Source organism: Anomalospiza imberbis, chromosome 13 (assembly GCF_031753505.1).
Source record: "Anomalospiza imberbis isolate Cuckoo-Finch-1a 21T00152 chromosome 13, ASM3175350v1, whole genome shotgun sequence".
Taxonomy (NCBI): Eukaryota; Metazoa; Chordata; class Aves; order Passeriformes; family Viduidae; genus Anomalospiza; species Anomalospiza imberbis.
Window position 1 is genome coordinate 5,140,764 of NC_089693.1, and position 24,813 is coordinate 5,165,576.

Consider the following 24,813-nt stretch of genomic DNA (forward strand, 5'->3'; position numbering starts at 1 on the left):
CACTATAGTACACTCAAGTTTGATACGTAGAAATGCCTGAGAAGTAAAAACTTGGAAAAATTATTCACAGATAATGGATGCCTGTTAGAGCCCTTGTATTTAAGGAAGCCCAGTTGCATCTAGATACAAACTCATGGCAGAGCTCAAAGTCTTGGCACAGACAGCAGCAGTGGACACATAATTTAAATGAATAAATGATTTCAACTTGAATAGTAGTTCCATTTAATTTGTGGTGACGATGGGCAGGGCTATTTAATTGACACAGTAATTGATTTTGATGATATTACCTGCTTGAGTGAAGGTTATATGCTGCAAAGGGAGCCACTGTGCTGAGGCAGGCAGAGAACCAATGATACCCATAGGCCAAAAAGGAATAGATCAGGGAAATCAGAACTTGGTTCTATTGCTAAACTGCTTGGCAATTTTGATTTATTCACTTCAGTCCTCCCAATTAATATTGAAATAATAGTCCTTTTAGGATCTAGGATGGGTGATTGCAACCTCATGCACATTAGAAGGAAAAAAAATTTAAACCACTAATGTTGTATTCCTCCTGAGCAGCTTCTTTCTGCACCTCTAGGTCCTGGGGATGAAGGTCCATCATGGTATGTGTTCACAGCAGGTATTCTTGTCTGTATCTGGACTCACATTCTGAACAGATAATGAAGAAGGAAACCTTTGGAGCTTCCACACCTTTGTTCCTTTAGATGAGTTTGTGTCCATAAACATGATTTAACCCATAACAACTACTGAGATCTTATCCGTGTTTTTAATATCTCTGAAGAGTACACAGCTAGACTGCAGTTTGCTGAGACTTCCCTGCATTTTTCCTGCTGTTCCAAACCAGGAGTCTTATTTCATTATTTTCATATTTAAGGTTCTGGTTTCAACTAGACCTAGTTCCAGGCCAGAGGAGCAGGGATACTCCTTGGAACAACAGCAGGAAAAGACTTGATGAACCGCTTTCTGGATCTGTCCGTTTATTCAGTTGTTTCTGTGTGTCTTGCAGGCCCTTCTACAATTCCATTATAAATATCTTAAATGTAAGGATTTTTCCAGCTTCTCTTTGAATGTTAACCCATATTCTGTTCATCATAGAAATGCTTAGAACCATAGAAAGGCTTGGGTTGGAGGGAACCTTTAAGATTCTCTAGTTCCAGCTCTCCATCCTGTTTTAAGATCTGTTTGGTGCCCAGAATTCCATGTCATTTCTCCAGTGAATTCTTTCAGTGGTGGAAAATAATTCTGCCTTAGGAGGAAATGTTCCCTTTATTCCAGGGTTGGATCACTTCCCTTGAAAAAAATCACACCAGAGCATCATCGGGGATCAGGACCTGGCTCTCACTAGGGCAGTTCTTATAAAGCCCAACACTTCACTTTCACACCAACACCTTTTTACAGAGTCCTAGAAACAGAAAGGAAAAATAAAGGTGATGCAAATTCTTTGGAAAGGCCCCTTTGCACCATCGGACTTTCAGTGTAAGCAAAACACCAGCCAATTAAATTTTCAGATAGTTTGGCCCTTGCCATTTCTACCCACAGTAGAAATCCAGAAACAAAATTAACAAGAGACCAAAAAGATCTCCCTCTTAATGAGAATAATTAAGGCATGAAAGAACTTTCTAGGGAACTGAAGTTAAATTATTGGGAACTATGTTCTGAGCATTTTTTCTTTTTTTCAGTTTCTGTCCATTTTATGCCTGAGTTTTATGTTTGCACTTATTTAAGCTGTCTGGGAAAAGAGGCTGTGCATAAAAGACGATTAGTTTTTAAAGCACTCCAGAGTTGGATTGAGGGAGAATTCTTTGTTTTGTTTAGTTTTAACTTGTTGGTGGGATTGTTGGGGTTTTTGTCGCACTTTAGGTAGAAGACATAAACTGTAGCTCTTAAACAGATGAATACTGAGAATAAAATTACCAAAGATTTCTTTCCAGAAAGGAAAGAAAATCAAGGAGAGAACAAGTAAAAATAATCTCTGTCCTGTAGCAGTCATGCAATGATGCTGAAATACTGGGCCAAATTCTCAATGGATACAAATCAATATACCTCCAGTGAAGTCCATGAAACATCACTTTGCACAAGCTGGGGGTCTGATAGCTACATATATATTTTATCTATCTGTATGCAGCATTACAGGGAAAAAAAGGAAAGAAAATAAAAGATAAAAGAGGTCTTGAAAGTGAATGAAGTTGATTCTCAGAAAAAAAAGGGTTTTAGATGTTGAATATTTAATTCACCGATAAAAGGACCTTGATTTCCTGCATACAGCCACCACAAATGAAAAAAAAAAAAAAAAAAGAAAAAAGAAAGAAAGGCACATCTTAAAAGGGAAGCAATGAGCAGAAACTGACCTTTCTGTGAGCAAGCAGATGAGAGAAGGTATTTGGTTAATCCCATCTGTCGCTGATTGGTCAGACAGAACCGTGTTGAAAATGTCTCCATCTGGGCTAATCTGCTCTCAGTTGGATGAGCTGAGGCCTTCAGAGTTAACCTGACATTTAACAATAATTACCCTTTCGGATGACCCCAGCCCAATCTCCTGCTCTCTTAGAAATCTCTCTTTTTTTGTGTGTGCTCCCAAACCCCTTGACTCCCATGTTAGAGATAGCTGAAAAGTGATGATACGATAATGAGATATTCTGTACAAACACGCACACACACACACACTTGTGCCAGCCCACACCCAGAGATGCCCCATGTCCCCAACACTCCTGCATCACTTATCAGATTCCTGTGGCATATAGGAAGGAAGATATATTAAAAATCAAGGCGGGGATAATTTCCCAAATTAAAGAGTAGTCATGCTCACTTGCTAACCTTTGTGTGGAAGCTCTAAGTTTCTTTCTGGCAGTTGGAAGTCTCTTATCTGTGGTGAGGAGAAATGGTGCATGGAAATAGGTTCAGATAGAAAAGCAGAGTTCAGAGGTCACAAAGGCTAACTGTAGATGAAATGTGGCTATTTCTTTTTACCTGAGGCTGGCTTCATCTTTTCTCTGAAAGGTCATTGCGATAAAACAAAAACACATCTCAGGAGAGGAATCATTTATCTCTGGTCAGGTTCTCCCTTCCATTCTGGTACTTTATTTATTTTTCTCATCTTTCAACCACATTTCTTCCAAAGTCACCTCCTTCCAAGCCTCCTCTTTCCACTGAAGTCCAGTGCTGAGTTTTGAGTGTTGGTAGAAGTTTGGCTTTATTATACTTATTGTCTATGCTTTTACTTGGAAATCACGTCCAGAGACTTGGATGATTCCCCAAATCACTTTAATCTGTTGGTGATGAGCTGAAAAGTTTGAGAAAATAGCTATACTAATGGAAAAAGAACAAGGACAAGTCTATATGATAGGAAGCTCATTTCCAGGCCCTGATTTATTTCATATCTCTGCTCTGACCATACATAAATCTTGTCTCTACCTCAGTTTCTTTATTTGTCCAACTAAAATTATAATAGTAATTTCACAAAAGTGCTATGAGATTAAATTTAAATCACCTTGAAATTCTTAAATAGAAGACAATTAAGAAGAACTATATATTTATACACGGTATATCCTCTTACATCTTGGGTTGGATCCAATAACCAGTCTTAATTATAGTAATTATGCCTCTGGTCACAGCCAGAAGCTAGGAGTGGAGTGAAGAAATCAGGGAAAATGTTTAATCAATGCCCTAAGAAAACCTTCTTTGTAAAAGTCTTGTTTTCTCAGTTTCTAAACAGTTCTCAGCTGTGAATTCAGCTCCAAGTTTATGTCTTGACTTTGGACCAGCAAAGAGCAAGGATTTTTCCAGTTATTCACTGTATATTTCTTTGCTTAAAGTCCATATCTTCTGAGGCTGGATCCTTCAGCATTTCTGGGCAAAGTTCCTTTCAATGCAGAACTGCTGGGAATTACCTGACCTGGATTTGTAGACCAATTCTGAATATTTTCATGATCCAAGCAAACAGTCCATTTCACTGAACAATGTTCAAACAGTCATCACTTGGCAAAAATCTTTGCTGTTGCTTTTGCCAACCAAGCAAACTGTGGCTGTTTCCTTGCCTCACACCCTGTGGTGACTAAGGTGACATATGGAAGAGCTCAAGTTCAGTCTGAGATTTTAGCAACTTATACGTGTGATAGTTTCAGTACTTTTCTGGAGTCTCCAGATTAATTTAAATGCGACATCATCTTTGATGATGGGCGGAAAGGGTGGAAGCTTTTTTTGTTTAACCTTCCTTTGTTTCTTCCTGGTGGCAGCTGCTGTTGCTGATTTTATGCCCTTTCACATGTTCAGGTAGGACATTGGCTGCATTCTTGGCTTTCACATTGTTTATATCAAAGGTGGACTTTCTATGGAAGATATGGTGTTTGAGGTGGGAGGTAGGAAACAAGCTGACACGTGGACATCCATTCACCTGTATATCTTTGCTCTACAAAGTAGTTAAAAAAATACCTGACTAATGTTTTTCTATTCTCACTCTAAGGACCAATGTCCAATTAATTCTGTGGTGGATGATCATAAAGCTAAAATGCTGAGCTCTTGGTTATCTGCAGAAGCATTTGAGAAGTGTAATTTGTTTAGGCTGAAAAAATGACTAATCAATTCATTATTGCTGAAATTGATATTCATATCGATCATAGGATCATTAACAGATGCCAAAGTTTTTCCTCAATGATGTGAAAGTGTGCAACCTAATTTTCTACTAGATACTATTCATCTGTGAAGAAAAGCAGTCCATAGTGTGCTTATGCTGTAGTAAATTGTTGTTAAATGCCCTCATCCATATCTGATTCACCCTCTCTTCCCCTTATAGGCAAAAGCAAATATTCTTCAATAATAAGTGTTTGGTGAGATCAGTCTCAGCACCACCAGATCCTGCTTAAGGTATGTCGATTTGGATTTCTACAGTTTATGTACCTGTCCTTTAAGCTGTCTTTGGAGGATATCATTAATTATTGCACAGTAAAAAATACACACTCAGAAGCCCATAGACACTGTATACTCAAGCAGTTTCTCTTCCATGTTCATATTAGCCAAAGCTTTATGCCCTGAATAAACCAACGAAGGGGATGAGGTGAATAAGTTTTGCCCTTTGAATAAATTTTGCCCTTTGAACTTCAAGGATAAAATTGTCTGTCTTATTCTCAGTGAGTGACACAGCTTGGAAGGTACCCTCAGCTGGACAGAGGAGCTGCTAACCCAGCAAGAGTGCTGAGGTGTTATCCAGACCAAACATGTAATACTCATTCCTTACAGCAACAGAAGCTCATCAGGGTTTATTTTAGTTAGGTCATGTCAGTGCTGGCTTTTCTTGATTCACATGATTCTCACATCTGAAATAGAACTATAATATCAGGGATATGTACTGGTGTATTAAGTGTTTACCTCTTTGTTGTACAGGAGCTATATTCCCTGACAGTAATTGAACCAATGTTTTGCTTCAGCTGATTTCCATCCACAAACTGTTTTGGAGTTCAGAGAAGAGATCAGCTTAAACCATTGAATTCTCCATTTTCACAGTCAATTAGTGATGGTTGCCAATATGGAGGAGGGCAAGGGATATGGGCTGCCCTTGAGAAAATGTCATACTATGCTGATGTCATAAAATAATAATACTACATACTAGGCGTCATTACTTTTGCTAGTACATAAATGCAGCCAAGCACCAGAGCTACTTGGCTGTACTCTTTACACAGCCTGGGTCAGGTAAAACTGTGCTGCTGGAAATGCAAGTGGAACAGCCTGTGCCATTTGGGCAGACTGAAATTTAATACCACAAGGTCAGAGTTTACAGCACCAGTCTTCCTGTTATCCAGTCCTGATTGTCACCCTGTGTAAATTGGCCCAACTGCTTTGAAATCAAGGGCTGTGTGGGTGCATGGTGTTTTTTCATTTTATGCCCTGGGAGAATTTGGCCAACCATTCCTCTGTATGTCATTGAAACCTGGCTATATATACACCTATTAATGGCCTATTGAGTTACTCTGAGCCTTATAACAGCCTCTGCATTTACAGGCCCTTAGGAAAATCTGCCTGTTGATCATGCAGGCAGTAATTAAGCCCAGTAATACTCAGGCAGACAGAACCATGAACATAAAATTCTCCATACAGAATTTTCTAGGTAGGATAAAACACATGAACTACAGGCTGGCCTTTGCCTCTGTGCTATTTTTTTTTCTGTAACATGATCAAACCAATTAGCTTGATCACACTCTAACACCTATCAAACTGCAAAGGGGAAATACATATTTTTGGTAAAGGCAAAGAACTGTCTGTACCCAGACAGATGGTAAACGTGTATCAGTTTCTTCCCTCTCCTCTTTAGTTAGTTTTTTTTTTTTTCCCATTTGGTTTAAGTCACCCAGACCTTGTCTTTTCAGTAATGTCATAATCAGCAAGCTGAAGGCAAGGCTGCTGATAATTGTTCTTTATGTTGCTCTCTGTTTAGTATCTGATTCAATACATCTGCGTGGACACCATTCCATCACCTTCTTAGTAACAGAGGTGAAAAAAATCAATGGCAATCAGATTACCTTTTTAACAGAAAGGCTAAAGGGCCAGTGTGTTAAGTTCACAGTGCATCACCTTTCATTTAAAACATCTCACTTCTGGGGGTTCTGTTTTATTTTTTTATTATTTACCCTTTATTATTATTTATAGCACCAAGGGTTCCTCAGTATACTTTGATGTAATTGCATTGGTCTCCCCTCAGTCAGACTGGACAGCTGTGACATCTTTTCTGCAGGCTGCAGTGTTAGTTTTTATATGACAACTCTGTCCCCAAGTCCTTGTTTCATGTGGGGCTCATAAGAAAATCCAGGAAAATCTGAACATCTTGTATAATTGTGTGCTGGGATTTTTACTGTTCACCCTCTCCTCTCCCCCTCATCCTCTGGGACAGACCCAAAGGAACAATGTGACTTACAAGATGTGCTGTGTAGAATGACTGCAGCACCAGCTGGTTTTGAAGAAATTTAGGAATTTTTAGCAATCACAAAGGAAAAAAAATGATAACAATTTCAGGATATGGGGTTAGTAGCCTGTGATTCCCTGAGCACCCTAATTGTAGAAATCTGCATTAATGAATCATTCCATTTGTTTGTAGTTCATAAACATGCTATGTCCCTTTTAAATTACTAAGAGGATTTATTAGATCCTTCTTCTGACCAGATATATTTTGCATGATTATCTTATACTTTCCTATATGTCCACTCAGTTATGTCTCCTCTTGCACCTGCAAGTCCTTTCTTGCTCTTTAGTTCCACTAAATTTGAGTGAGTTCTGTATCTGAATCAGTCATGTCTCTGCCATGGGTAAAACAATTCCCAGGCATTTGCTGGATAAAAATTGCTGGAATCCTTTCTGAGAAAAATAGTGCAGCACAAACTTTATTAATCAGGCTGGGATATCACAATTTGCAACCATAAATATGAATGAGCAGGGAGTGTCTCTTACAGAGAGCTTGTCATCTTTATAACTATTACATGAGCCATTCTCATCAGCCAAGGGACAATTTAGAGTGGGTTGGAGTAAGGATTTTTAGTGAAACTGACTTTTTTGTAGTTTAAATAACAAAAAAAAGTGGTTTGTATACGTTATTTCATCTTTCTACCAAAGCCAAAGTCGTGCTTAGGCAGGTACTTTGTGCACATCCACTTACAAAGAGTTATGTCCAGCAAATCCCCAAGGGAGAACAGGAAGGATAAAAAAAGTGGATGAGTGATTGAATTCAATAGGGTCTTTATTTTTCATTCCTTGGAAAATGTTCAAGAATTTTTATCTTGAATTCCAGGTCAAATTGCAGGTAACTGTTAGAGACCTCTTCATCACAGATTGCTACAGTAATTTTGATTCATTAGGTGTTGCACAAGTTAGCAATGATTTTAAGTAATGGAATAAAATTGCTTTAATAAATGGTAAATTCCTTATGTGTTTTCTCCTCCCTTCATTTGGGTTATGGCTATCAAAAGTATAATTTTGACAATGAATTAAAGCCATCCTCATATCTAACAGGTTGCAGTCAAAATCCAGCTGTTTGTTTTTAAGAAAAGATGCAAAAGGAATGTAATTCAGAACTGATGAAATGTTTGTTTCTGCCAGTTCTGTAAGTTATGTAAGTCTGCAAACTACATAGAAGACCTTTCAGCGAATTAACACATATCAAAAATAATAGGGGAAATATGGATTAATCAGACATTCAGAAGTGATGAGTGACTTGAAACTGAGTGCAGGCAAACATCTCCTCTCTGTGATCTTAAGACAGTAGTGTTTATTGGGTCCCAGGTCCAATTTCCCTCATATTTTTCCAGTTGAGAATTTTGAAGGCCTGAGATATGTTCCCTACCAGAGACAAATATGCTGCATCAAGGTCATGAGGAGGAACAACTTTAACCTGGCAAAGAACTTGCACCCAAACAGCTTCAGCACTCAGCTCCTCAAGCAGACAACAGAGAATTTACAGCCTCAGCCTGCTCCAACCTCTCCATAATTATATATGCAACCCTACACCTCTTGTAATTACCAGGCAGGCAAGAAGTTACCCTCTGGTCCCGTGTAAGGTGGTCTATTTTGTACCTTGAATTTTCCAGTGGAAACATCTCCTGAGTGGGATTTCAGTTTGTGCTGCTGCATAAAGCCCATGTCTTGTTTGAATGTAGCACAAGGAAAGCAGGGAGGGAAACGTAATAAGAGGGAATATTGGTAAAAAGAAAGAAAAGCTGTGATCCTGCAAAGCAGAATTCAGGTGGCTACATGGAGCTGCTGGTGCTGCAAAGGGTCAGGATCTCAGCTCGGGTGAATGGGAAGAGCAGTGATTATCTGCAGTGTAAACCAGAATAACTCCTTACAAAATTCTTAGCACATTGCATGGTACATTTGCAACTGCTATAGAATTTCATACCTAGGTTACTCATTATCCAGCACCGAAAGACAAGAGCAAGGTGCTTAAGTCAGATCTACAGAGGTTGCAATATCAAACTTTGCACATTTTCTTTGCTCAGTTTATAGAAGAGACTACTTTGTGAAGCGCTGGTCAGTTTTGGGAACCTGGAGAAACACAGCGTGAATAAAGTGTGCCCTTTACCCTTCCACAACACAGTCTTTTAGGGATGGAGTTGGTTTCTCAATCCATGAAGCTGTGAAACAAACTCAGGATTTATCAAGTGCACTGATGTAGAAAGCAGCACTGTCCATAGGAGTCTGAGTTTCTGGCTCAGGGAACCAGACCCTCCAGAGGCCCTACACGCCTTGTGCCAAAAGTCCGGAACAAAAGGACACGTTTCTGTGTGAAATCTGTCTCTTCCCACACTTCACACTTGCTAAGATGCAGCCTTACAATGGAGAAGTGAAAAATGTGTGTATTTTACTAATTACAGTAACTACACCAACCTGGGGGAATTTGCAGGTGTGGGAAACTCAGCTCACAGGTGACTCTGATTACACCAGATGAGATATACTGAGGGCTGAAGGAAGTGGTAGATTTTTCTCCCCCTCACTTGTTTTTGTAGTGCTGTTATCCAGGGAGCTGGAAGCAAAGACTGTTAGAGTGAAAGGAAGAGAGAAGGGTTTCAGCAGAAGCACAGTTAGAGCTGGATGAGGATTAGCTCAATAAGTTTCTCTAGAAAATCAGCTCTTGTGGATGGAAAATTTGTCTGCGGGACCTGGGTCTCAAGCAAGGTGGCAGCCTGAGCTGTGGGGCTGCTTAGAGAGAAAGGAGGGGGCTTAATGCTTTCCATGAAAGTGTATGTGCCAATACCACATGAAAATTATATCTTGTGCTGGCTGAGTCTGAGTTGTACACGCTCAGGAGGTGGCTCTTGTTGCCCCTGAGGTGGAGAGGGCTGTTGGAGCTGGGGGCTGCAGCACAGTCCTGAATGTGTCTGGAGCTGGAGGAGCAGAGGGGCTGGGTGTCCCTGCCACTGCCACAGCTGCCTCCAGCCTCGCTGCCCAGCCGAGTTCTGTCCTCACTTACACAACGGCAATTTAGATATTTGACCAAACATTTAATTTATTATTAGGGACATATGTTTCTCGTAACTATGGTTTCTGTCAGAACCCATGAGCATTAGGGGATTTTTGTTGAGAATAATGGAAAATTCCCATTGAGCAAAGTTCCCCTCTGCTGTGCCATTAACTTAGCTCCATATATCTTCTAGGGTGTGGAGAGGGAGGGTTTTAAATATTTTTATACAATTAATTTAAAAAGCTTTTTCTTCCCTTAACTTTTCTCATTACAACTTGATATTAAGTTAAATAGTTTCATGAAACATTCTTCTTCAAATTAAAATTAATGTGTTTCCATTTTTATAACCAAGCAACAAATCTTTATATTTTTGGAGCTGAGAATATGCCAAAATCTATTTACTTAAAAAAAACCCCACAAGCCAAAGTTAAAAACAGAAATGGGTTGGGGTAGTTTATATCTGAACCGTAACGCAAATTCAAGGATCTTTCAGGCTAAAGTGTAAGGATTGCTGCATCTGATTCAACCAGGGATCTCTGCCAGGATGAAAGAGGAAGAAAAGCTAAGAGATTTAAACCTTTACTCCAGTAAAAGTAAAAGCTGTTTTTTCTGTGGCATTTCAGTAGTCAGTAATGAAGTGCAAAGCAGAAAAACTCCAGTTATTTCTTTTGCAGATTTGATACAATAGACAGCTAACTGAGAGAAAAGTAGAAGATGAATTATGGTCAAAAAGGAGATGGAAACTACTCTTAATTACTTTTCTGATCTCAGGGGTACTTCAATAACTGTTTTAAACCTTGTTTCACATGTTAACCTGGGTACTACATATTTCAAACTGGGCTAGTAAGTCACTAAAGGTAATGAGGACTCCATGGTGTGATGTGAGCCAGGGTCCCACAGAAGCCTAATGACACCAGATTTAATTGGAAGGTGTAGTTGATGAACCAATAAAATCCCTAAAACCAAAAGCAACAATATGGGGGCTGGGGTTCTGCCCACAAGTAATTGCTCAGTGGTGTAAAACGTTGCAGAGAAAAGCCAAAGTCATTTTGCTATTAGAGAAGACAGCAATCCGTTAACTTGCTTCCTTGTTTTGATATTCTATGCATTTAAGAGATTAGATTAATAGCAGTCTAAGACAACTATGTGGTGGCTGGGCAAATCTTTAAATATGTTATGGCAGATTATGCCTGCCTCTTAATGTGAGTTATGCCTTATGTGATGGAAATGTTCACAAAGTCTGGAAAGCCACAAAACCAGCACTGGGATTTATTTAGTGTCAAAAATATGTTTCTTCCCAATATCCTTATAATGGATACATAATACTTGTATTTTGATTACAGTACTTTTCAACAGGTACCTTTGCTGCAGGTAGACATAGAAGGTCTCCACAGAGCTTGACAAAAATGTGATTCTCAAATGTTGTGCCTCAGCCACGCTTGGCTTGCCACTCTCCCAGACACCAGATGCCCTTGGACGATATGTGCTTTCTTTATCAAAGAGGATGCCTTCTTTGGGATGGGGGATTATCTGCACACACCTTCTGCCTGACACAGACAGCCAAGCACACAGACTTGTCTGGCTGAAGACCAAAAACCAGCTTTAGCGTAGATCCATGTCAAACTTTTCCACCTATTGCTAATTTTCCATGCATTTCTGTTTATGCTTGTAAACAACACCACCTTCTGTATTTGTGCCATTTCTTGTTTCTGGATACAGACTTTTTTGCTTCTTTCTTCATCTCATTTCAGGGGGAAAAGTCCTAAATCATATTAAAAAGTTATCCTAACAAAGTGTAGTGTGGAAAGTGCTTTGAGATCTTGTAATGGAAGAACTCATGAAGTACGTCTTTGAGGACATGTTTAGCTTACTCACTGTCTTGTTGCTACCAAGTTTTTTGGTGGAAACATTTTTCAGTGGTAGGGAATGTCGCTTTTACTCAGAGCAGATGTATAAAATTAAAATGAAAAAAATTATATAAAAAATGAGAAAGTATCAACCCTAAACTTTTCTATTTCTATCTTTATATTGTATATATGGGCACATCACTGCTTTATCTGTGGAAGAAAAACATATTTATGAGTATCCAAGGTGTCAGCTCTTCATGTATTGGTGACAAGGTAGAAGACTTCAACCTGATGTCAACGACTGAAAAAAAACCCATGTAGGTTATGAAGCTGAGCACTCTAGGCTTGCACAAGTGTCTGTCTCTTGCAGGGCTCCTGACAGCAGCCAGCAAGGCTCACAGGAGCACCACGACAGCGCCTGCTCCCTGGGCTCAAGAGCTCTCACCAGAGCTCAGAGCTGTGCTGAACAGCTCAGTGTGTGAGAAGAATGATATTTCAGCACTGAAAACCCAACCATTATGTTTGTTTATACTTTTGATTATTTTAAGTTCCCTAACTACCCCTGCGTGTGTTACTCTGAGGCTGCCATATTGCACAATGTGTTACCATGGTGGGTCAGATTAGAGCTACATTGCCAACCCTATTCCAGTAAGAGAGCTGGCATGAAGAAAAGATGACTGAATTAGTGGCCATTTGGGACATTTTCTGACCTACTCTTTAGGAACCAAGTCCTCTGAACTTTCCCATTATCCTTCGGCTTCATCCTTTTAATAGGGACCAAATCTCCATTAACAATTGAACACCGACAATAAGTGCCATCAGAAAAAGGAAATTCAATTTTAGTGGGGGATGACAGCCTTACCTTTTCGCGCTTAATTGGCCGTATTGTCTCCAAAAGTTAATTGGTTACTTAGTCCAGGTAGTTAGTAAAATGTTTAGCTGCGTCAAAAAGCCCAGGCTCCTACTGTTAATGGGGCATGAAATGGAATGTTTGATACTGCAAATAAAATCAGTGATATTCAAGGATGTTATGGTAGGTAATGCGTTGAAACTGCCATTTAATGGGTCCTGGAAGATTAGGGTAGTGTCAGCTGGAACCGCCCGGTCTCTTTTCTGACATTGTTAGTTGCCTCTTCATTTACTTAACGGCTGTCTGCACTGATTACATAGGCATAAAACTCCCTACAAAAAAACAACAGAGACACGCTCTATTAGCAGTCCAATTAGAACTATTTGCATATTACAGTTCATTTCTGCTTAAGTGAATCCCTAATACAACTTTAGGAAAAAAAATTTCTATTGTCATTTAAAAAAAAAAAGAGAGACAGGAAAAGAAAGGAAAAGCCTTAAAGGTGATATCTTCTCTACCTCTTCTTTCTCCCCGGGTAAATTTAGTAAAGGCCCATAAAAAATAAGTGGTGGTGGAGCAGTCCAAAGGTAAGAGATTTCTGTTGCAGCCTTATATGATGATAATGACTTTTTAAAATATCAGGAAAATCATGCCAACTTTTTTATATGGCCATTGTGGAGTTTTTTCCTAGATTGCTTTCCAATATGTTTTTTTTTTTAGTTTTGTTTAAGATATCCAGAGGTAAATGTTAGATCAACCTTCACCTTGGGTTTCTTGAGCTAAATAGGTAATGTGTCTGAGAATGGATCTCAGGAGGAGCACACTTGATGCTGTGCAGTTCACCTACCCTATTAGCAAATGGTGGAAAATGATTCCTCCCCTTCTCCCAATCTTCTCCCACACCCTTAGAGGCTGGAGCTAATGAGGAGGGAATACAGCTCTCCATTCCTCCTGAAAATACTTTTGTCTAAATTTAAACCTATTGTCAAATGGCATAGAATAGATGCCTTGGGACTGAACTGAAGCAGGTGAGAACAAACGCATCCAAATTATCAGAACTTCAGAGGAGCTATCTCCTGCAGGAAATGTGGGAGACTTGGGATGACCTAATTGTGGCCTTCAAGTACCTGAAGGAAGCCTACAGGTATAGAGACATTTGATAAGGGCATGTAGGGACAGGACAAGGGGAATGGCTTAAAACTGACAGAGAGTAGGTTTAGATTAGATACTGGGAAAAAATTCTTTACTCTGAGGGTGCTGAGGCACTGGCACAGGCTGTTCAGAGTGTGAGCGCCCTATCCCTGGAAGAGTTCAAGGCCAGGTTAGATGGGGCTTGGAGCAACTTGGTCTACTAAATGTCCCTGCCCAGAGCAGGATGTTGGAAAGAGTTAAACTTTAAGGTCCCATCCATTCTATGTCTCTGTGAAGTAAGAGAAGCTGGAACTGGTGGTGGATGTTTGTTAGAGGCCTTTTTTACTCATCTGTAGAACGGGGAGAAGAATATCCCTTTGGCCAAGTCACTGTGGGACTTTTGTTAAAGTGAGGGCAGTGCTTTGAGCTCTGCATCTGCAATGGCAGCAACTGTGCTCATACAAACAGAGAGAGAGCTGAGGGCCATAGAAACAGAGCCCTGCAGAACTGTGAGGTGAAGCTTTCTTTAAAACAATAGCAATATTGCTAGTAATAACCAAAGGAAATAATTTCTACTCCTCCTTCAAATTTCTACTTTCCCGTAGTCTGCTGAGCGTATTGTATTTAAAGGCCTCTTTTTTAAGAATGTAATTACAATTTGTGCACATGCTTGCTTGCAGGGTGAGTAGGCTGTTTCTCCTGTGAAATAAAAATGCTGTCTTTTTTTTTTCCCATCTCTTTTGTTAGCATGTTTCCCAGGGCCCCTTTCTCATGGAAACCTGGGGGCTGACAACCAGCAAGAAGCTTCTCACCTGCCTCTTGGTTGGCTGGGATATATCTCCGAGGGTCTCCAAGCTGGGTGGAAAAGCTGAGCTGGTTGATTGGTACTTGGATTAGAGGCACCTACAGGAGCCCAGGGGAGATCTTTGATGTTCAAATGCTAGTGTAAATACCGACAGAGTTATTTCCAAAGCTCGCACAGTTCAATTCCTTTTTACATGCAGACCTAATTTCACAGGTCAGCCAACCCACCTCCGCTATTATCTGGATTTAGTGATTAATAGAGGATTTCAGTAGTTGACTGTGACAAATAGTGACTAAAGAAGGGAGGGGGGAGGGAACTGTTCTAAAACAAGGTTTTTAACAGGTTGTTCTCCCCAAATCCATTATTTTTACTCTGACACACAAACAATTGCAAACAAGCCCAGAACCAAGAAAATCCCTCAATGCAAAGAGTACAATTCTCTGTTTCTCTCTCCCTCCACCCCTGCCTTGCCCATCAGAGGAGTCACAGTGTGCAATATGTATTGTTTTTATGCCCTGTTGAGTCCTTTGTGTCCGGCCTCCTGCTTTATATCTAACACTCATTCACACTTACCAGAGATGAGTATTGTCAGACAAAACTCTGGCACTCAAACTCCCGCTGCCTCCCGGAGCTGCCCAGCCCCAGAGGGCACAGCCACGGGGGGACAGGCCCTCTGCCCCCACAAACACTCCCTGCCAAGAAAATGGCTTTCTGGAAAAGGACTGCCTGCTAATAAAACGAACTTAAATCAGTGACCAATGATTAAGGATTGGCCATTGCTTTCTGCTGTTGAACACATTTTTTTTTTTTGCTCAGGCATTGGGGAAAAAAAAAAAGCTCCAAGTTATTTTAGGGACTAGTTTCTTGCACATGAGATGAATGAAAAAGAAAAGCAATACTTGGGAAATATTAATTTTCTTCCATATATATTTTTATATATATATAAAGAATGGCAACCAGAATTGCCTTTTTAAATAAAACATCAGCCCAGGAATGCAAACTCTACTCTGTTTATATTCAACATCTACTCTTTATTTTTCCTGGTTCAATGTCATGCCTAGTGGAATAGCAATTCACAGAAAACATGGGATAAATCATTAGTTCCAGTTTACTCTACTTTTATTTACAGCAAGGATTTCTTTACCACTGAACAGAATTGATTGCTCGTGAGGGACTATTTGATTATTAGTATGGGACTACTTGGGCACTGTGGTAGTCACTGAGGGAAGGTGGCTTTTTTGGGTGCACAAGGATTATGTAAAGGCTTGATCCGTGGTGTGGGTACGTGTGCCTCTTTCTAAGGGTTATTCTGCAGAGAACTCCAGATTCTGGAAACTGTTTTCCCTTTTATTTCCATTAATTAATGTGAAGTAGCAGAGGATTTGTTGATTTAAAAAACAAAAAAAAAAAAAAAAGGAGAGATTTAGATTATTAGGTACTGCAAATAAAATCTACTCACTTATTTGTTAATCATAGTGGTGATTTTATTTTGCTTCTCTCTGAGTGAGAAGGGAGAGTCAGGTTGCCAGTTGCACTTTGCATTTATGATTACATTTCCTTAGTGATCCTCCTGGGATTTCCAGTACTGAAACAGGAGAAATTTATTTACTTTTATATTGTGTGTTTTGGGTTTTTTTTTCGTTCAATTTTTTTTTTTTTCCAACAGTCTTACTCTAAAAATATCCAAGTTTTGCCCTCAAAAAATTTGCCAGAGGCTTTCAAACTGAAAAGCTACATTTTGTTACCATTTGGAAATTTGCATTGCAAACTCTGGTGAACTTTAGCTGCACGCTGATGACCCGTGTGCCTGCGAGCCAAGAAACTTGCCTTGTAAAGGGAATACACGGGTTGAGAAGCTCCAGGGTTAGCTGGAGCCAGGAAATGCAGTGTCACAAGAACAACAATTTGCATGAGTCCTGCAAAAATAAATGCGTGTATTGACATCTCTGGGCCTGAGTCAATCTCTGAGGGTGGGTCATTCTATTCTGGTTTTGTGCCCGTGTTTTAGGGAAAATCCGAGCTGTTTTGTTATTTTGTTTGTGTAACCAAGAGTCATCTTTCTCCAGTCTTGGTTTGCCTGTGTGGGACTGGACTCCAGCTCTGGAGCCCTGGCTCTGAGCACCCTTAGACTGACCTGGCGTTCAGCAACAGGATCACATTACTAATGAGTGAGTACATGTTTGAGCTCAATTAAAATAAATACATTTTACAAAACTCAGCCTAGTTTCAAATATTCAGGCAGCTGTCTCTGCCAGTCACCTGCCAGTTTATTGCTTCAAGTCCTTTCCTCTAACTTAAAATCCTCTTAGCCTCTGCTCAGGGACAAATGACTTTTGTTGTTCATTTTTGTTTACTGCTTTGGCTGTACACACAACCCTTCTTGGAAATTGCTTCTTTCCCAAGTATGGTACTTTGGCACATGAAATAATATGGCTTTAAAAAAAAACCAACCAGCTTGCAACATTTCCAGTATTTTTGTCCCACTGGGAAAAAAAAAATAAAAAAAGAAAAAAAAGCCAAAACAAGGGAAGAGTGGATTCCTCACTTGTTGAAGAACTAACAGAACAAATCTGCTCATTAAAGAGAACACAGACTTAAGGAAAATATGGTATTTCTGACTTTTTAATATCAGGGTATATCTTTCAAGATGTTTTGCAGTATTTTGGGGGAGAAGGAGGCCGAACCATATTTTTTTCTTATTTTATTTCTTCTTCCCGTTGCTCTTTCTTCTCTTAAGCGATGGAAGTTCCCATATTGACAACACTGCTTTACATCCAGCCTCCTGACTGCAGCACATTCCTTATTTCCACAGCACTTCTCTCCTGTAGCAACTTCAGTCCAATTTCTGCTGAACAAGTTGCTCTAATGTATGTATGTGTGTCTACTCATATAAATAAATACATTCCCTGCCCTCTGTAATTGCATCAGTAGCTTCCAAACTAGTTGAAACACAGGCTCGTTGTTAGTGTCCTGAATTGGCTGTGAACAACTGTGTTTTCATGAGCCATCCTAAAAATTTATAATCGAACTGGTGGTGGAGACAATGCTGCCATTGACCACACTGAGCACTCACTGAAATTTACAGAGCGGTTGAGTACATCTTCCAGCCATTTTTCTCTGGTTTTGCCTTTCAAAGTCACAATGAACACTTGTGCTTTCCTCAGATTTATGAAAGTCCTCAATGTTCTATTATTTTATTTTTTTCTAGCTCTTCCCTGGGCACCACCCATGCGTTCCTGCTAATTCAGTGTCCAGTACAGAATTACAGGTGCACTTGTAAGAGAGTTTTGGCAGACAGAGCTTTTTAAAGCCAATGGCAATTTCATCCAAAGGTATTGACCCTCAAGGACTCTTCTGGTTAGACATGGATAGCTAACATTTGATTACCTGTGTGCACCTTCAATTATATCAAGGTGAGTGTAATTAAAAATGAAGTGCCCGATTCCCTGCTCTGTTACTCCATTTCATGCTGGAATAATTGAAATGAACAATGTGCCCTGCTGAAAGTGCTGTAGAGGGGTGTAAATGTGTTCTCTGGTAAGTTTTGGTAGATTATGAGGGAACTTGGGAAGGTCATCTTTCTCTGTGGATGCCCCATCCCTAGATGTGTTCAAGGCCAGGTTGGATGGGCCTCTGAGGAGCCTGTTTTAGTGGAAAGAAGGTGGCAGGGGGTGGAATGAGATGATCTTTAAGGTCCCTTCCAACTCAAACCATTCTGTGATTCTACATTCCTGTATCTTTAACAAACCCATAGGATGAAAGCACACCAAAACATGCTATGTTTTCATCATTGATTAACCAGTTTCATGACCTTTTCAGTTCAAGAAATAATTGGCAGTTTTAACTAACAATAAATTGATCCCATTATTCAGTATAGAATATTCCACTGATTTCAAACAGGATGTGTATTAAAGAGGCCAGCTACCTTCTATCAGTGTCATAGGAAAATAAGCAGGGCTGTTATATGGCATCTATGGCAATGGCTGGACAAGCCATAAACACAAACATTCGCACACAGCCAGGTCTCCAAAGTTCCTGTTTGCCAATTACAGTAATGCTGGTGACATATCCAGTTTAACGCACACAGCATTAAAATAGTTCCCCCTTTTCTAGGAAAATCTAATTACACCAAGCCCAAGCACTCAATCAAACCTGTTATTCTGTGGCTAAACAGCCCAGTGTTAATGCAATTTGAGGAGATCCAGGCCGTGACTGGGAACGTCATGTATTAACAATATTTAATGGGAGCTCCCGTAGGTAAATGAATATGCTAACAAGCAAGGTCGCTGCTAAATCTAATATCTTTAAGCTGTTTAATTCCAAACAGTCCCTTAATAAATCAATTGACCGGGAGAGCTGATGCCCCTATCAATTATTCAGGAGGGCAAATAAATATTTCAGATGATTTGATAGGAAGGCTAGTGTTGGCCTTATAGAAAGCTTTGCATTTCATTAGCCTCTTGCTAAAAGTTTTATAATGTGTGGAACAGTGGTGGTTTTCCCTAATCTTGAAACCCCAAGTGTGGGGAAGAGGCTGAGGCAGCCTGCTTCAACCACCTCATCTGCCAGGGACTTGATGACAGCTGAGACAGGAAGAGATGGGAATAGTTTCAGCCTTCCTAGTGACAACTTCTCCACCCCAACAAATGATGAGAGGAAAATCAGAACACACTTTCATTTCTGGGGAAACCAAAAAAAAAAGTAACCTTAGGAAACTCGCATTAGTGGTTAATGCCACGTGCCACGCTGCCTTTTTTAAACGAGGGAAGTCATTTATGTTTGTATTGGATTATTTGTGTGTTTATGTTAACACTGAGCCATGATTCAGGTTTGCCAAATGCGATTCCCTTGAAGGAAAAGCCGAGTTATTAAAAGAGGTGCTGCCTGTAATTGATCTGCATTAAGTAAGTGAAGCTTGCAAAGTGCTTGAGATACTTGAATGGAAGAAGCCAGGAGTGCAAAATATTATTTTATAAGAGCAAAAGTATTATCATTGTATCTGAAAAATTGCTGATCATTGAAACATGTGGTTTATTATAAAATCAATAAAGACAAAGTTACAAGAGAAAGGCAGAGAAAATGTACCTGATGCTGGCGAACAAAGAAGAGAGAAGTCCCTAAGGAAGCTTCTTTAACCGTGTGTAAATTTGCTTGCCTCTGCCCAATCCATTTATACCACTAATACAGATTAAAAGTCAATGATTACTTACATAAGCATTTCAGTTTATGGAAAGAAACCTGTGCCATAAAACATGATCTATTGTTCTGCAATATGTCTCTGTACACAGATCTGTGTCTCCCTGTGATAAGTCAGGGTCTCATCCCTGCCATAGCTCTCCCACCCATGTCTCTCCTCCACAAAGACTCCCTGCAGCAGAAGGCTGAAGAAACAGGCTTAGGGTGTAAGTGTGTTGGCACCAAAGTCATCAACACTGAGCCTGAAGCCTCCCACTGAGCCTCATCACTATGGAGAACATAAAAAATGAGATTTCTTGCAACAACAGCAAGCAAGGAGGTCTCTGCCTGGCATGGTGCTCACAAGGGAGCTCAAGCTCCTCAAGAGTGCTCTCCATGTGGCCTGGGTTTGTGCTCTGATGAGAGATGGGACTCAAATCCTGCTCCTCCAGAGTTATAGACTGTATGAAACTCTCCAGAGGGTGGTTTACAAAGACTTCCTCCCCATTAATGCAGCATAACGGATTTTCCACAGTATGAGGGTGAAGAGTTCCAGCTACAAAAGTCCTTTCGGTGGGAAGATTGTTTAAAAATTAGATGTAAGACAAGTTTTTAAATCACTTTGGACACATAAGAAAACACTACACTTTCAGAACTTGACTAGAAAATCTTCTGACACTCCAGACTGGGTCCTCAGCAGAAATAGTCTGATTTACGCCTCCTCTAGAGCAGGCTTTTGGTTCTTTCTGCTTCTTCTCCCTAAATAGCAAGATCCATATAAAAATCACTGAATGAGGATCTTCTATGGCAGCAGTTTTACATTGCAAATTACTCAATGAGGTATGAAAGAAACATCTCAGCTGCACGAAATCATAATTTAAATGTTAGGTTTGGTTTATTTTCAGCTTCATGACTCAATGGGGTAGATCCTCTCTATGGCAGTGAAAGTAAAATCTGGCCAGGTTTAAAATCCAGTGCAGGGATTTCAACTCAATCATTAAGTAACCTTTTTCTTTAACTCAAAATGCCATGTTGTCATGTGTGTGCTGAAGCTGAGCCTGGGTGCCACAAAAGATTGCATGACAAAGTGGGACTGGGAATTACTCTGCATGTGGAAAATGCAAAAGTAGTAGAAGGACATGAACGGATAGTACAATCATTTACAAAACATAAAATTTGAATCCTAAACCACTTTTTTGTTTCTTTTAAGTTCAGTTTCTACTTGTTTAAAAAAAACCAGTTTATTTTAGGAAAGAAATCTTTACTTGCAGAGAATATATGGCTCCCATAAACTCATGTAAGTCTCTGTTCCTGTTTTCCAGAGAGAAGACTTTTTCAATCTTTTGAAAAAGCTATTTCTATTGGAAGGGACACAATCCATAGGAATTTCTTGGAAAAATAAAGGTAAAGTTATATGGTGTGAAAGGTTTTTTTCTTTTCTTTTTTTTTTCTTTCCCATTAAAATAGAAATTCTCAAAACATTTACTTTAGATTCAGTTCATGAAAGGTCTTTCGGATTCAGTTATCCTTAGGGACCTCAAGGACAGTGTTGGTGAGGATTTTATGAAAATATTGATGCAGAAAATCACATGAAGTATTTTATATATTGAATTTTGGTGTTCTGGATAAGGAATTGTAGAGTAAGTGCATGGCAATCAGATTAGTAATTATTGAAGCTTTCATATTTTTTTTACTCCCATCATTTCAGATTTACATGAAGGACAGGGTCTGTCCTAGTGGGATTCTCGCTATGGAGTAAATATATACAACTTCTCTGATTTGTCAGCAAAGCTCCTGCTATTAGCAAGATTTGTTTTGAAAATGTGCCCCCTCTCAGAAGTACCCGGAGATGCTGTTGACGTCACTTTTGTCCTTTTGTTCCTTTTCTTCAAAAAAAAAAAAAAGATAAAAAAAAAAAAAAAAAGAAAAAAAAAGGAAATATATAAAGAATAATAATGAGAAAGTGTTCATCTAACTCATTCACAAGGTTCTACCTGCCATCCCTTATGCTCAATGAGGATGTGAGGGCACTGTTAGGCATATGTGCATGTAAATTACCTCTAACTGCACATCTCTATTATAGGCAATTACACTAATGTGCTAGAATGATACATTTAGTGTCTTCAGAAGATAGAAGCTGGGTGGAGGGCAGACTGATTTGAAGATCAATCTGGATGAAACAAAGAATGGTATTTATTTGGCAGACCACTGGGGAGAGCTGGCTAAAACTGCAGAATGAGATAACATTAGCCATTTGATAAGTGAGGGTTGCAATTTAGGAGTCTTATTTGCTTTTAATTTAAAAAAAAAAAAAAAAAAAAAAAAAGAAATGTGTGGATTTCCAGGCTAAGATTGGGAACTACTTTTCTCTGTATAATAGGTATCTCAAGCAGTATGAATTGGCAACCAGGAAACGTGCCAGGTGTTTGAGTTTGGCCTATCCAGTCTGTTCCTCTATTGAGGTGTCAAAATGTGAGTTCTTATGCTCATACATGCAAGGAAGACCCTGTGGTCACTCCCTGTGAGCAAGAAAAAGTGGTGCCAGCTTTGCCTGTGAGGTTTCCAGCATAGTTAGGAAGTGTTTCTTTACGGAGAAGGGGAATTCAATGTACTTGCCTGCCTGTGCTTTCCCCACTCCAGAAATTCTCTTTGCTGGAGAACTTCTGTTGACTAAAAAAAAAAATCTAATATATAATATCTAATATTGAATATTCAATACCTAAATATCAAATATCATTCATAACAGCAATAACTTTGGAGGCATTTGTTCCATCCTGGCTGCTTTACAGTTTTGTGCAGAATTTAGGTGACTTTATATTAGTGCCTGAGTCTCAAATGCTTTCCTTAGAAGTCACAGGAGGAAAGTTCTTGCTTCTACAGCAAAGGAACCTTGAGGTGTGGAGGGAGAAATGTCTGGATAAAGCACCAGCTGTTCCTATGACTTTCCCATCCACAGAACGACCATGGCTATGGGCTTCTTCTGCTACTTGTTCATGTCCTAGCCTTGCTTTTGCACTCACTGGGGAAGAAACAGAGGAAAGCTGCATGAGATTACCTGTGAGGGCTGAGTGACAGCTCAGGTGGCATCACTACCCAGTATTGATATGATAACACAAATTTTCTATTTCTGTCATTGTTTTACATGCGGCAATCCCTATGGGAAACTTAAGACAAAGACTTTTCATACTATGATAAATGCATAAACTTAAGATGTAATCACGTATTAAAGATTTTTATCTGATAATATATGTTTTTGTATGCACCAGTAAAGGCTGGGGGCTGTCCTGCTGGTCCTGGTGGACAGCAGACTGTCCATGAGCCAGCAGAGTATCTTGTGGCCAGGAAGGCCAGTGGTACCCTGGGATGCACTAGAAAGAGCACTGCCAGCAGGGCAAAGGAGGTGATCCTGCCTCTCTGCTCAGCCTGGTGAGGCACATCTGCAGGGCTGTCTCCAGTTCTGGGCTCCTCAGTGCAAGAGACATGGAGGTCCAGGTCCAGGAGAGCCACTAAATTAGTCAGGAGCCTGGAAAATCACTCCTGTGAGGAAAGGCGGAGGGAGCTGGGCCTGTTGAGCCTCGAGAAGAGGTGAATGAGAGGGGATCTCATTCAAATTGTAAAATCATTTGATAATCCTGACTGCTTGCAGGTGACACCATGAGCACACTTCCCTTCAGAAGGACACTGGCCAGGGTGGTGTTATAGGGATGCAGTGCATGAATATCCAATGGTGGGACAAAATTTTGTGTATTTGTGGGATGTGGGGAAAAACAAGAAACAATGGATGGAGGGAAAAGAAACACAAAAGAGAGACAATTCTGTTCCATATGTGATCAAGAGGCTAAATATCTTTATATGCTTTCTGAAGAACTCAGCAAATTTTCCTCCGAGGACCTGCTTTTTACAGGGATTTGCTTTGCATGCTACAGGCTGCTTTAAGGAGTTTTCTGGTCTTACGTTTGGCTGCACTATGAGGAGATTACTTCCTGATGCTTAATAAATGCAGAAAAGAGATTCATAGGGCCACGCATTTGCACACATGCACGCATGCAACTGAGATGCCCAGCAGATAAGTGCAGTATTTTTGTTTACAAGGAGATATTACACTGGAAATCCTATTAGCAATCAGACAGTCTGCTGGCTGGATTTACTAAACTTCAACCAAAGGAGTTATTCCAGCTGGCATATTAACCCCATAAAGGCTTAGTTTTACATTTTAGATGCTCCCCTAACTTGTATGCGCTGTAGGCACAAGTAAAGTTTTACCAGTTAAAGTGTTTAAGTTCAAGACAGAAATTCGTGGACCTTCTAAGTAAGGTGATTTTATTGCACTTACATCTGCAACAGGGGGATGCTGATGCATCTGAAATAATGCCTTGTCATCATAAAGTCTTCCCCCAGCTCTAACCTTAATCCCATGGAGTTTGGCTCTGTGAGAGGAATGGAGGGACACATCTCTTTTCCAGGGGGCAAGGCTGTGATTTGGAAAGGGGATACAGGCAGGCAGACTCCAGGCCCTCAGCATCCGCCTGTGTAAGGCTTGCTGCACCATCCTAGCTCAAAAAAGACAACAAGCAGATGGAGAGCAGGGAAATAGGATGCAACATACACAAATTAAAAAGTCGCAGATGTGGTAGACGCATATCCTATTAGTTTTGTCTGGAGCTGGTTGAAAAATGCTAGGGATAAAAAATTCAAATGGTTGCTAAAAGTAAAAAAAATGGTGTTGAGAAACATAAAGATTTTAACCTCCTTCTAGCTTCACCTTGTGCCATTTCAGTCACCCTGGGGCTGGGGATGTGCACAGGTGAAAGTGAGAGGCCGGAGGAAGAATATAGTGTTAAAAGAACCAGTGTGTTTGAATGTATGAACCTCCAATGTGTGATATTTTTTTATGTTTACACCCTAAAACCTGTTGACTATTTTTGCTCTCAGGTACTGTCTTAGAAGATCCTGAAATCTGTTATTAGATTTGAAATGCTTATTTTTATTTTCTTCAAGGATTCATTAGGTCAAATGATAATTTGGGCTCTGGTTCAGAAAAAGAAAATTCAGATCTGAATTTTTC